The sequence below is a fragment of the Rhinopithecus roxellana genome, chromosome 6 (assembly GCF_007565055.1).
Source record: "Rhinopithecus roxellana isolate Shanxi Qingling chromosome 6, ASM756505v1, whole genome shotgun sequence".
Classification (NCBI taxonomy): Eukaryota; Metazoa; Chordata; class Mammalia; order Primates; family Cercopithecidae; genus Rhinopithecus; species Rhinopithecus roxellana.
Window position 1 is genome coordinate 74,678,131 of NC_044554.1, and position 10,713 is coordinate 74,688,843.

At 40.1% G+C, this 10,713-nt stretch overlaps 2 pseudogenes; both read left to right on the plus strand.

Moving 5' to 3' along the window:
• The first annotated feature begins 218 nt into the window (after nucleotides 1-218).
• On the plus strand, nucleotides 219-1,372 carry LOC104665046 (annotated as a pseudogene).
• Nucleotides 1,373-7,029: 5,657 nt separating this feature from the next.
• On the plus strand, nucleotides 7,030-8,102 carry LOC104665037 (annotated as a pseudogene).
• The last annotated feature ends 2,611 nt before the right edge of the window (nucleotides 8,103-10,713 follow it).

Genomic DNA, 10,713 nt, shown 5'->3' on the forward strand with positions numbered 1-10,713 from the left:
CTAAATCAAAGCCAAAACGAGAAAGAAATGACTCATATCAGCATCATAATTAATAGACATGTAGATTAGGGTAAGTCCACCACTACTGGCCATCTGACCTACAAGTGTGGGGTGATCAACAAAAGAACCATTGAAAAGTTTGAGAAGGAGGCTGCTGAGATGGGAGAAGGCTCCTTCAAGTATCTCAGATTTTAAATGAGTGAAACAACGAATTATTGATGTTAACAAAATGGATTCCACTGAGCCTACAGCCTAAATGGATTCCACCCTACAGCCATAAGAGGTAAGAGGGAATCATTAAGGAAGTCAGCATGTACATTACAAAAATTGGCTACAACCCTGACACAGTAGCATGTGTGCCAATTTCTAGTTGGAATGGTGAGAACTTGCTGGAGCCAAGTGCTAACATGCTTTGGTTCAAGGGACAAAAAGTCACCTCTAAAGATGGCAATGTCAGTGAAACCATGCTGCTTTCTTGAAACTCTGCAATGCATCCTACCAACAACTCATCCAACTGACAAGACCTTGAGTCTGCCTCTCCAGGATGTCTACAGAATTGCTGGTATTGGAACTTTCTGCAGCCTGAGTGGAGACTGGGGTTCCCCAACCCAGCACAGTGCTCATCTTTGCTCCAGTCGACGTCACAACCGAAGTAAAGTCTGTTAAAATGCACCATGAAGCTTCGAGTGAAGCTCTTCCTGGGGACAATGTGGGCCTCAACGCCAAGAACATATCTGTCAAAAATGTCTGTCATGGCAATGTTGCTGGTGACAGGAAAAATGACCCATCAGTGGGAGCAACTAGCTTCACTGCTCAGGTGATTATCCTCCACTATCCAGGCCAAATCAGTGCTGGCTATGCCGCTATTCTAGATTGTCAAACAGTTCGCATTGCTTGCAATTTTGCTGAGTTGAGGGGAAAAACTGATCACCATTCTTGTAAGAAGCTGGAAGATGGCCCTACATTCTTGAAATTGGGTGAAGCTGTTGTCACTGAAATTGTTTCTGGCAAACCCAGGTGGGTTGAGAGATTCTCTGACTGTCCTTCTTTGGGTCATTTTGCAGTTTGTCATATGAAACAGATAATTGCTGTGGGTGTCACCAAAGCAGCAAACAAGAGGGCTGCTGGAGGAACCTAGGTCACCAAGTCTGCCCAGAAAGCTCAGAAGGCTAAATGCATATTATCCCTACTCCCTGACACCTCAGTCTTAATCAATGGTGGAAGAACAGTCTCAGAACTATTTCTTTCAACTAGCCATTTAACTTTAATAATAAAAGACCAGTTAATGATAACATTGCCTTGTAAAATCTTCAGAAGGAAAGGAGAATGTTTTGTGAACCATTTTGGTTTCTTTTTCATGAGGCAGTTTTAAGTTATTAGTTTTCAAAATCAGTACATTTTAATAGAAAAAAACAAAAATCTGTCACAGAATTTTGAGACCCATTAAGGCAAAGTTTAATGAGGAAAAAAAGAAAGAGAAAAAGAAAGATAGGTTATGTGTCCATGGCAACAAATTGATGATTCTAGAATCAGAATATATGGTAGTTCATTACACTATTTTCTTTAATGTTTTGATGTTTGAAATCTTTATTAAATAATTTTTTTCTTTAAAAGAGTCTGAGCAGAAAATAATTTATTTAAAGTAAATGCTCAGTCTTTCACAGTTCTTTCCTCCTCTGGCATCTGGGCATATGATGCAGTTTATGGGAAATTTTTGTGCTGAGGGACAGGGGGCTTTCACCCCACCCCCTCAGGCCCATGTGTGCTATCTTCTGGGATTTGAGGATTTTGCTTATATCCATGGTTAGGTGGCCTACCAGGGTCACATTGTGTCTGGAATTAGTTCCTTCCAGTGGGTTCTTGGTCTCACTGACATCAAGAGTGAAGCCACGGACCCTCACACTGTTACAGTTCTTAAAGATGGTGTGTCCAGAGCTTGTTCCTTCAGATGTTCAGATGTGTCCAGAGTTCCTCCTGGTGGGTTCATGGTCTTGCTGACTTCAGGAATGAAGCCACTGACCTTTGCAGTGAGTGTTACAGCTCTTAAAGGTGGCACACCCGGAGTCGTTCATTCCTCCCGGTGGGTTCGTGGTCTCACTGGCTTCAGGAGTGAAGCTGCAGACCGCTGCAGTGAGTGTTACAGCTCATAAAGCTAGTGCAGACCCAAAGAGTGAGCAGCAGCAAAATTTATTTTGACTAGAGAAAGAACAAAGCTTCCACATTGCAGAAGAGCAACCAAGGGGATTGCCACTACTGGTTGGGATGGCCAGCTTTCATTCCCTTATTTGGCCCCTCCCATGTCTCACTGATTTGTCCATTTTACAGAGTGCTGATTGGTCCATTTTACAGAGTGCTGATTGGTCCATTTTACAGCATGCTGATTGGTGCATTTTTACAGAGTGCTGATTGGTGAATTTACAATCCTTTAGCTAGACATAAAAGTTCTCCAAGTTCCCATGGACCCAGAAGCCCAGCTGGCTTCACCTCTCAACATCTCAGATGACTTGTTTTGGTGCTGCTAAGTTGTTGCTAGTTGGTCTGGCTCACTGGGCTCTCATGGTGGCACCTGTTATTGTCCTCAGCCATTTGCCACCAGAAGGAAAATCTCTACACTCTTAATCCTGACCTCAGGTCTGAACCACTTCACGTGTCTTACCATCATCTCTAAACCACAATGCCCAACACACAAACACACACACACACTCGTGGAGGTTGGGATAGCAGAGGGAATCTCTGAATGCCTTGCATGTCAGGGTCGGCCATGAGGCACCAGGAACCTCAAGTTTATGCCTCAAAAGCTAGTTCTGCTAATATTGCATCACAGCTCTAAATCATGATGTCTTACTCAAGTAAATGTGTAGGTTGCTCTGGAGGATCTGCCAGGGAAAGCAGACAACCAGCCCTGACACCCTCAGCTTTCCCAATATGCATCTGGATTTGCTATGGCAGCCCCCTCCCCAGCTCCACTGCCATAATATTCAACCCAAAAAAGCCACAAGCAAAGACACTACCCTTCTCTCTACTTCAAATCATTTGTTTAAAAATACATCTTGTATTATCTAACTTTGATTCTAAATATGGAAATTTGCAGAACCCAAATATTGCCCCAATCCTTAGCCCAGGTACATCATTTTGGATAAGTCAGAACCTGAGTGAAAAGGTCACTGCATAATTTTAAGTCTTCTAGTCCCAAGTTCATCCTTCTTTCTATAGTACCTTCTTAAGCATGTCTTTACTAATTTTTTAATCATACTCCAATCCATATTTAATTAACAATGGAGCTGAATGATATTCACAGGTATTTTCTATGTCATAGCCACACTGATCTAAGTTCAGTAACCCTGGGATTAGAGATAGGGATAAGATATTAAATCAGCAATGAGAAGCACCATGAATGAAAATAGATGCTTATTTACTGCAAAGGAATAATGATGCCCTGCACCTCTGCACTCTGAAATAAAAATGGTTACTAGAAAAATGTTTGTATTTTGTACTTAAGCAGAGAACAAATTAAACGTAAGTTCTAAATAGAAGTAATCACAAGGATCCTTTGTATTTCAAGTAAGTCCTTTTTTGTAGGTTCATAGTCATGTAAATTACAAATAAATATATATTGCTGAATTAATTTTATTTCAATTCAAGGTGGGCTATCTTTGGCTATTTTAAATTATATTGGAAAACTTTGGAAAGAACAATAGATTTGACAAAGGAATTCAACTTCAATATATTATCTTTGTATATCTTCTCAAATTAGCAAAATTTATTTTCCTCAGTGTATCTTAATACATAGTTTAAGGCTTTCAGAACTAACAATTTCAGCTATACAAAATTCTATGACTAGTAAATTTGAGTCAGGTACTATAAAAGATCAGTGCAACTTCTTCTTTATCCTTGGACATAATGTATTTTCCACAAAGTTTAGCAACTGAAAGCAAAAGAAAGCTCATCTGTTGTGTTGTCATTTGTTGTGTTGGTTGTTATTTGGCTGTGTCCACAGATCATGGGTTTGCCCATTTTTCATTTTCTATGAGCCCTATCTTCCAAAGGCCTTCTGAAACTTTATTTCAAGATCTGTTTTCAAGATACACTCAGGAACGCACTGATTCAGTATTTCATAGCTCATCACTGAATTCCTAAAGATTACGTCCAGTATCTTGAATTCCCTGGGATTTTCTATACCCCACTGAGTTCCATACCTAATGGATCGACTTGCACTCTTATTGTCTTGAAAATATATTAATAGGAGTTTTATATTTTTAAGTCCATTAAACATTCAGATGTCTGCACTCAGAATCTACACCAACCCTTTTCTGATCACTGGTCCAAGGATATAACTTTTATTGGATCAGCAACTCTCCACAGTTCTTCCTATAGTGTTCCTTACCTCAGAAAATGGCAGTGTTGTTCTTCCAGTAGCTCAGTCTGAAAACCTTAGAGATAGCCTCCACTCTTCTCCTTCACTCACACTCCACTTCTAGTCTATCAGTTTTATTTTCAAATACACTTCAAATCTCATCACTGCTTACTACTTTCACTATTCCCATCTGGGTCTAAATCAGCATCATTGCCATGCTAGATTAGTTTCCTAATAGGTCTACATGCTTCCAACTTGAATACCCTTCCATCACTCCCAACACACACACACACACACACACACACAATTATTTATACCACAGTCAAAACGATACTATAAAATACCTTTACTGGCCGGGCGCGGTGGCTCAAGCCTGTAATCCCAGCACTTTGGGAGGCCGAGGCGGGCGGATCACGAGGTCAGGAGATCGACACCCTCCTGGCTAACACGGTGAAACCCCGTCTCTACTAAAAATACAAAAAACTAGCCGGGCGCGGTGGCGGGCGCCTGTAGTCCCAGCTACTCGGAGGCTGAGGCGGGAGAATGGCGGGAACCCGGGAGGCGGAGCTTGCAGTGAGCTGAGATCCGGCCACTGCACTCCAGCCCGGGCGACACAGCGAGACTCCGTCTCAAAAAAAAAAAATAAATAAATAAAATAAAATAAAATACCTTTACTGATTTATGTAGCACACACTTCCATGCATTAGTTTGTGCCAGGAACTGCTCAAAACACTTTACAAATACTATTTTAATACTTATTCTACTCCTATGTAGTGGGAACCATGATTATCCCACTTTACAGGAAAGAAAACAGAGGCATAGAGAAAATAATAATAATTTGCCCAAAGTCACCCAGCTAACAGGTCAGAAAACTGGGACTCAACCCCAGCAGCCTTAGCTCCAGATTGCATTCACTCAGAGCATGTCACTGTCTTGCCTGAGAACACCCATCATCTTCACATCTCACACAGAGTGAAAGTCCGAGTCCCCAAAGGGCTTACTAAAGTTACATGTCACTGGTCTACCTTAGACAAACCATGAATTCTCCCATCTCAGGGTCTTTGATCCATCCCTCTGCCAAGAACACTCGTCTTCCATGTATACATTTGTCTCGCCCTCTCTCTTCCTTCAGATTAGTGAGCAAAGACCAGTGAGGACTTCCTAAATTCACACCTGTGCCTTGCCAAACTTCTTTACTCTGCTTTATTTTTCTCTGGAGCACTTATTACCGCCTAAATATATGCATTTGTCTGTTTGCTTTTGTCTACTCCTCCCCTTGAAGATGTAAACTCTGTGAGGCAAGGGCTTTGTCCTTTGTTCCCTGCTGAATCTCCAGTGCCTAGAATGTAGGAGGCCCTTAATTACCATCTGTTGGACAACTTAAGAATTATTGAACAAATCACAAAGATCAATGTGTAGAAGAAACATTTGTGAAAAAGGAAGTAGGCAATTTTGACTTCACTCTTTCTGTCCTGCCGCTTTGACCCCAGTGCTATTTAGCCTGACATTTTAACCCTGCTGTTTGCTTTTGCTTCAACAGGACCCACAATAAAGTGATTCAACATATATAGATGATTAGATTTGTAATGCCATGAGCCAACCCTGGATATAAAATAATCCTAAAATATTTGTGGAAGATTATTCACAGTTTTCTTATGGTTTTGATAAAATTTAAATATAACACTTTAAATCACATATAACTATAGTACAACTCCGATGAAAAGCAGTATGGAGAGTTTTCAAAGAACCAAAAACAGAAGTATCATTCAATCCAGAATCCCAACACTGCATATCTACCCAAAAGAGAAAAAAATCATTTTTCCAAAAAGATACCTGCATTCGTATGTTTATCACAGCATTACTATTCATAATAGCAAAGATATGGAATCAACCTAAGTGTCCATCAAAGAATGACTGGATTAAAAAGAAGTGATATATATATATATATATACACACACACACGTATATATATACACACACATCATGAAATACCACTCAGCCATAAAGTATGTCTTTTGTAACAACATGGATGGAACTGAAGGCTGTTATTCTAAGTCAAATAACTCAAACAGAAAACCAGATACCACATGGTCTCACTTATAAGGGGGAGCTAAACAGCTAAACAGGGACATAGACAGTGAAATAGACACAGGAAATTCAGAAAGGTAGGAGGATGGGACAGGGTTTAGGGATGAGAAATTACCTAATGGGTACAATGTACACTATTTGGGGGATGGGCACAGCGAAAGCTCAGACTTAACCACTACGCAATATGTTCATGTAACCAAACTGCACTTGTATCCCCTAAACCGTATTTAAATAAACAAATCACATATAATTAATATTGTTAGTAAAAATAATCACAAATATTCTACTCATGGGAAAACTTTTTATATTTTAAAACTGACAAAACCTATATTTCATCAGTATAATTGATACCACGGAGGACGGTGGATCTCCCCAGGGTGGAACACCAGAATCGTCGTCCTCCTCCAGCCTCCCAGGTTCCTCCGCCACCCATCGGAGTCTTCCTTCGGCCGTTCCCGGCCCGGGGCCTCCCAGGTGATGAGGGTCTGTACCCTCTGGCGGGAGCCATGCAGCCGTGACTTCCAGAGCCCTTGGGGCAGCAGACTGGTTGATTCTTCCTAATCCTTTGATGAAAACTGTGACACAAGATGGCCGCAAATAAGCCCAAGGGTCAGAACTCTTTGGCCTTACACAAGGTCATCATGGTGGATAGCGGCAGTGTGGGCAAGTCAGCTCCGACTCTATGTGTCCAGAGTTGGTTCCTTCCTGTGGGTTCCTAGTATCTCTGACTTCAAGAACGAAGCTGCCGACCTTGGCTGTGAGTGTTACAGCTCTTAAAGGTGGCACAGACCTGAAGAATGAGCTGCAGCAAGATTTATTGTGAAGAGCAAAAGAACAAAACTTCCATAGAGCAGAAGACAACCCACGCAGGTTGCCGCTGCTAGAAGGAGTGGCCAGCTTTTATTCCCTTATTTGTCCCCTCCCATGTCCTCCTGATTGGTCCATTTTACAGAGTGCTGATTGGTCCATTTTACAACCTCTATCTTGCTACAGAGTGCTGATTGGTGCAGTTTACAAACCTCTAGCTAGCTACAGAGTGCTGATTGGTGGGTTTTTACAGAGCACTGATTGGTGCATTTTACAAACTTCTTGTAAGACAGAAAAGTTCTCCCAGTCCCCACTTGACCGAGGAAGCCCAGCTGGCTTCACCTATCATCTACAGTTCATGTACAATGAGTTTGTGGAGGAATATGAGCCTATTAAAGCAGACAGCTATCAGAAGGGAGCTCGGGATGGGGAAGAAGTACAGATCTATATCGTAGATACAGCTGGGCAGGAGGACTACGCTGCAATTAAAGACAACTACTTCCTCTGTGTCTTCTCTGTTACAGAAATGGAATCCTTTGCAGCTACAGTTGGCTTTGGGAACAGATTTAAGAGTAAAAGAAGATGTGATTATTCCATTTCTACTGGTTGCTAACAAATCAGATTTAGAAGATAAAAGGCGGGTTTCCATAGAAGAGGCAAAAAACAGAGCTGACTAGTGGAGTGTTAACTATGTGGAAACATCTGCTAAAACACGAGCTAATGTTGACAAGATATTTTTTGACTTAATGAGAGAAATTCAAGTGCGAAAGATGGAAGACAGCAAAGAAAAGAGTGGAAAAAGAAGAGGAAAAGTTTAGCCAAAACAATCAGAGAAAGATGCTGCATTTTATAATCAAATCTCTCTTATCTTGACTATACTAATAAATATAATTTATAAGTATTGCCACTGAAGGCTCAACTGATTGAAATTACTTTAACGTTTTGGTAACTGTTGTATATCACTGAAAGCATGAATTGGAACTGCAGGGAAATTCAAATTTACTTAAAAAAGAAATTAATGTGGCTTCACCAAGAAGCAAAGTTCAACTTATTTAGTAATTGCCAACAATTATCATGGTCCTGAATGTAGTGTGTGAGCTTGTTTCTTGGGCAGTCATTCCTGAAATATTAAAGAGGTGAGATGGGGGTGAGGAGAAGGAGGAAAGAGGACTTCCTCTGGCATTTTGTTATAAAGCTTACATTTAATATCATATTAAAATATCTTGGTCTTCTACTGCCTTGAAAAATGACAATTGTGAACATGATAAACTGTACCACTTTTTAAAACCATTATTATGCAAAATTTAGAAGAAAAAGTTATTGGAATGGTTGTTGCATATAGTTAAACTGAGAGTAATTCATCTGTGAATCTGATTTAATTACCTGGTGATTAACTGAGTGAAGTGGTGTAAACTTGTACGTGGAAATTTTTGAATATGCCTTAATTTAGAAACAGAAAAATACCTGGTTATATCATTCTGGGTGTGTTCTTACTAACACCAGGGGTCCACTGCCCCATGTGTCCTGGTGAGAAAATATATGCCCAGCATGGAGGACAGCTTTTGTATAGAAGATTCTTGAGAATTAACTGCCTGCTAGGAGCCTGTCCAAATTTAGAATGTGTGCCATACTCTGGTTCTTGAAAATAAGATTCCAGAGCTCTTTGATAGCTTTTAATAAACTTCAAGTTCATTTAAAATGAAGGGCCAGCATATACTTGTAAGATAATTTTCGACTGCAAGGATTCAGCACCAGTTATGTTTGAATGAACCCTGTTTTTCTCTAAGATGCTGGTCCGTGGAAATCACTGTCTGCCAGTGGTGAGCATGTAAGTGTTAAGTTTTTGATCTCCTGGGAGCAGGTCACAGGAAGAAAATGTCAGTAGTGCTAATGCATTTTGCACTGTTGAATGAAGAACACTGTAGCTACATTTTCAGAAGTTAACATCAAGCAGTCAAACCTGCGTACAGTGCAGAAAACATGTTTGTCATACACTGACCAAACATCAGGCTGTGTCACCATTGTGTGGTGTTCCTGCAGGAAGAATTCTAGCATGCTATTTGGGGACATAATTTCAGTGGAAAATAGGCCGCTGTCCGATATTTTTTTCCTTTTGGCAGTGGAACTATGACAGTTGATTCAACTGAGTATTTTTTTCCTTTTGCTCAGTCCTGACTTAAACAGGTGAAAGATGTGTTCAGGCATTCCAGGTAACAGGTGTGTATGTAAAGTTAAAAATAGGCTTTCTAGGAACCCACTCCTTAGATATTACATCCAATTTCTCATGTTAAGTATTTGTCCTTAAAGGGTTTGAGACACACAGCTTTCATTTTGTATCTCTCATAGGCTATGCCGTGTGCAGAATTCAAATTACCAGTGTAACACTGGCCAGTGGGCCCAGAAATCTCCATGTGTACTCATTACAGTCTTATTTAACCAGAGGTCCTAACCACTAACATTGTGACTTTGCTTTGAGACCTTTCCTTTCCTGGGTACTGAGGTGCTGTGAGGCCAACTGACAAAGATGCATCATGTGTCTTAGGCTGATGCCACCACCCGATTTGTTCAGTTGCAATTTGAGCCATTTAAAGACCAATAAACTTCTCTTTAAAATACATATATTTAAATTAAATAATATACATATAATTTACACCCACAAGAATAGAGCAAGTTAATAAGTATACTTTATACAAATAGTCAATAAAAATAAAGTTAATAGTTAAACCTGTACATTTTAGTCACTTAAAAATATTTATGGGCCAGGCACAGTGGCTCACACCTGTAATCCCAGAACTTTGGGAGGCCAAGGCAGGTGGATCACCTGAGGTGTGGAGTTCAAGCCCGACTGACCAACATGGCGAAACCCTGTCTCTACTAAAAATACAAAATTAGCCGGCCATGGTGGCACATGCCTGTAATCCCAGCTACTCAGGAGGCTGAGGCAGGAGAATTGCTTGAACCCAGGAGGCAGAGGCTGCAGTGAGCAGAGATTGCAACATTGCACTCCAGTGGGCAACAAAGAGTGAAACTCTATCTCAAAATATATATATATATTATATATATGTATATATACATGCATATATATGTGTGTGTATATATATGTGTGTGTGTGTGTATGTATCTATCTATATATCTATCTATATATACATACATAGCTTTTATTGTTGCAGGCACTGTTTAAAAGCTTTTTTAAAAAAGTAACTGATTTACTCTTATAAAATATTTTATGAGTTAGATGCTAATACTAATATGATCCTTTTTCACAGATGAAAAGGAAACAGAGAAGTTAAGTAACTTGCCCCAAGTGGCACAGTAAGCAGTGACAGAGCCAGAGTTGGAACTCATCAGTCTCATTCTAGAGTCTGTTCGATGCTCTGCCTTCTTTCTAATAATCCTTTATTATTGATTAGAAAATTACAAATTTACATCATCTTATCAGAATTTAGATCTGCAGAATTTAGCAC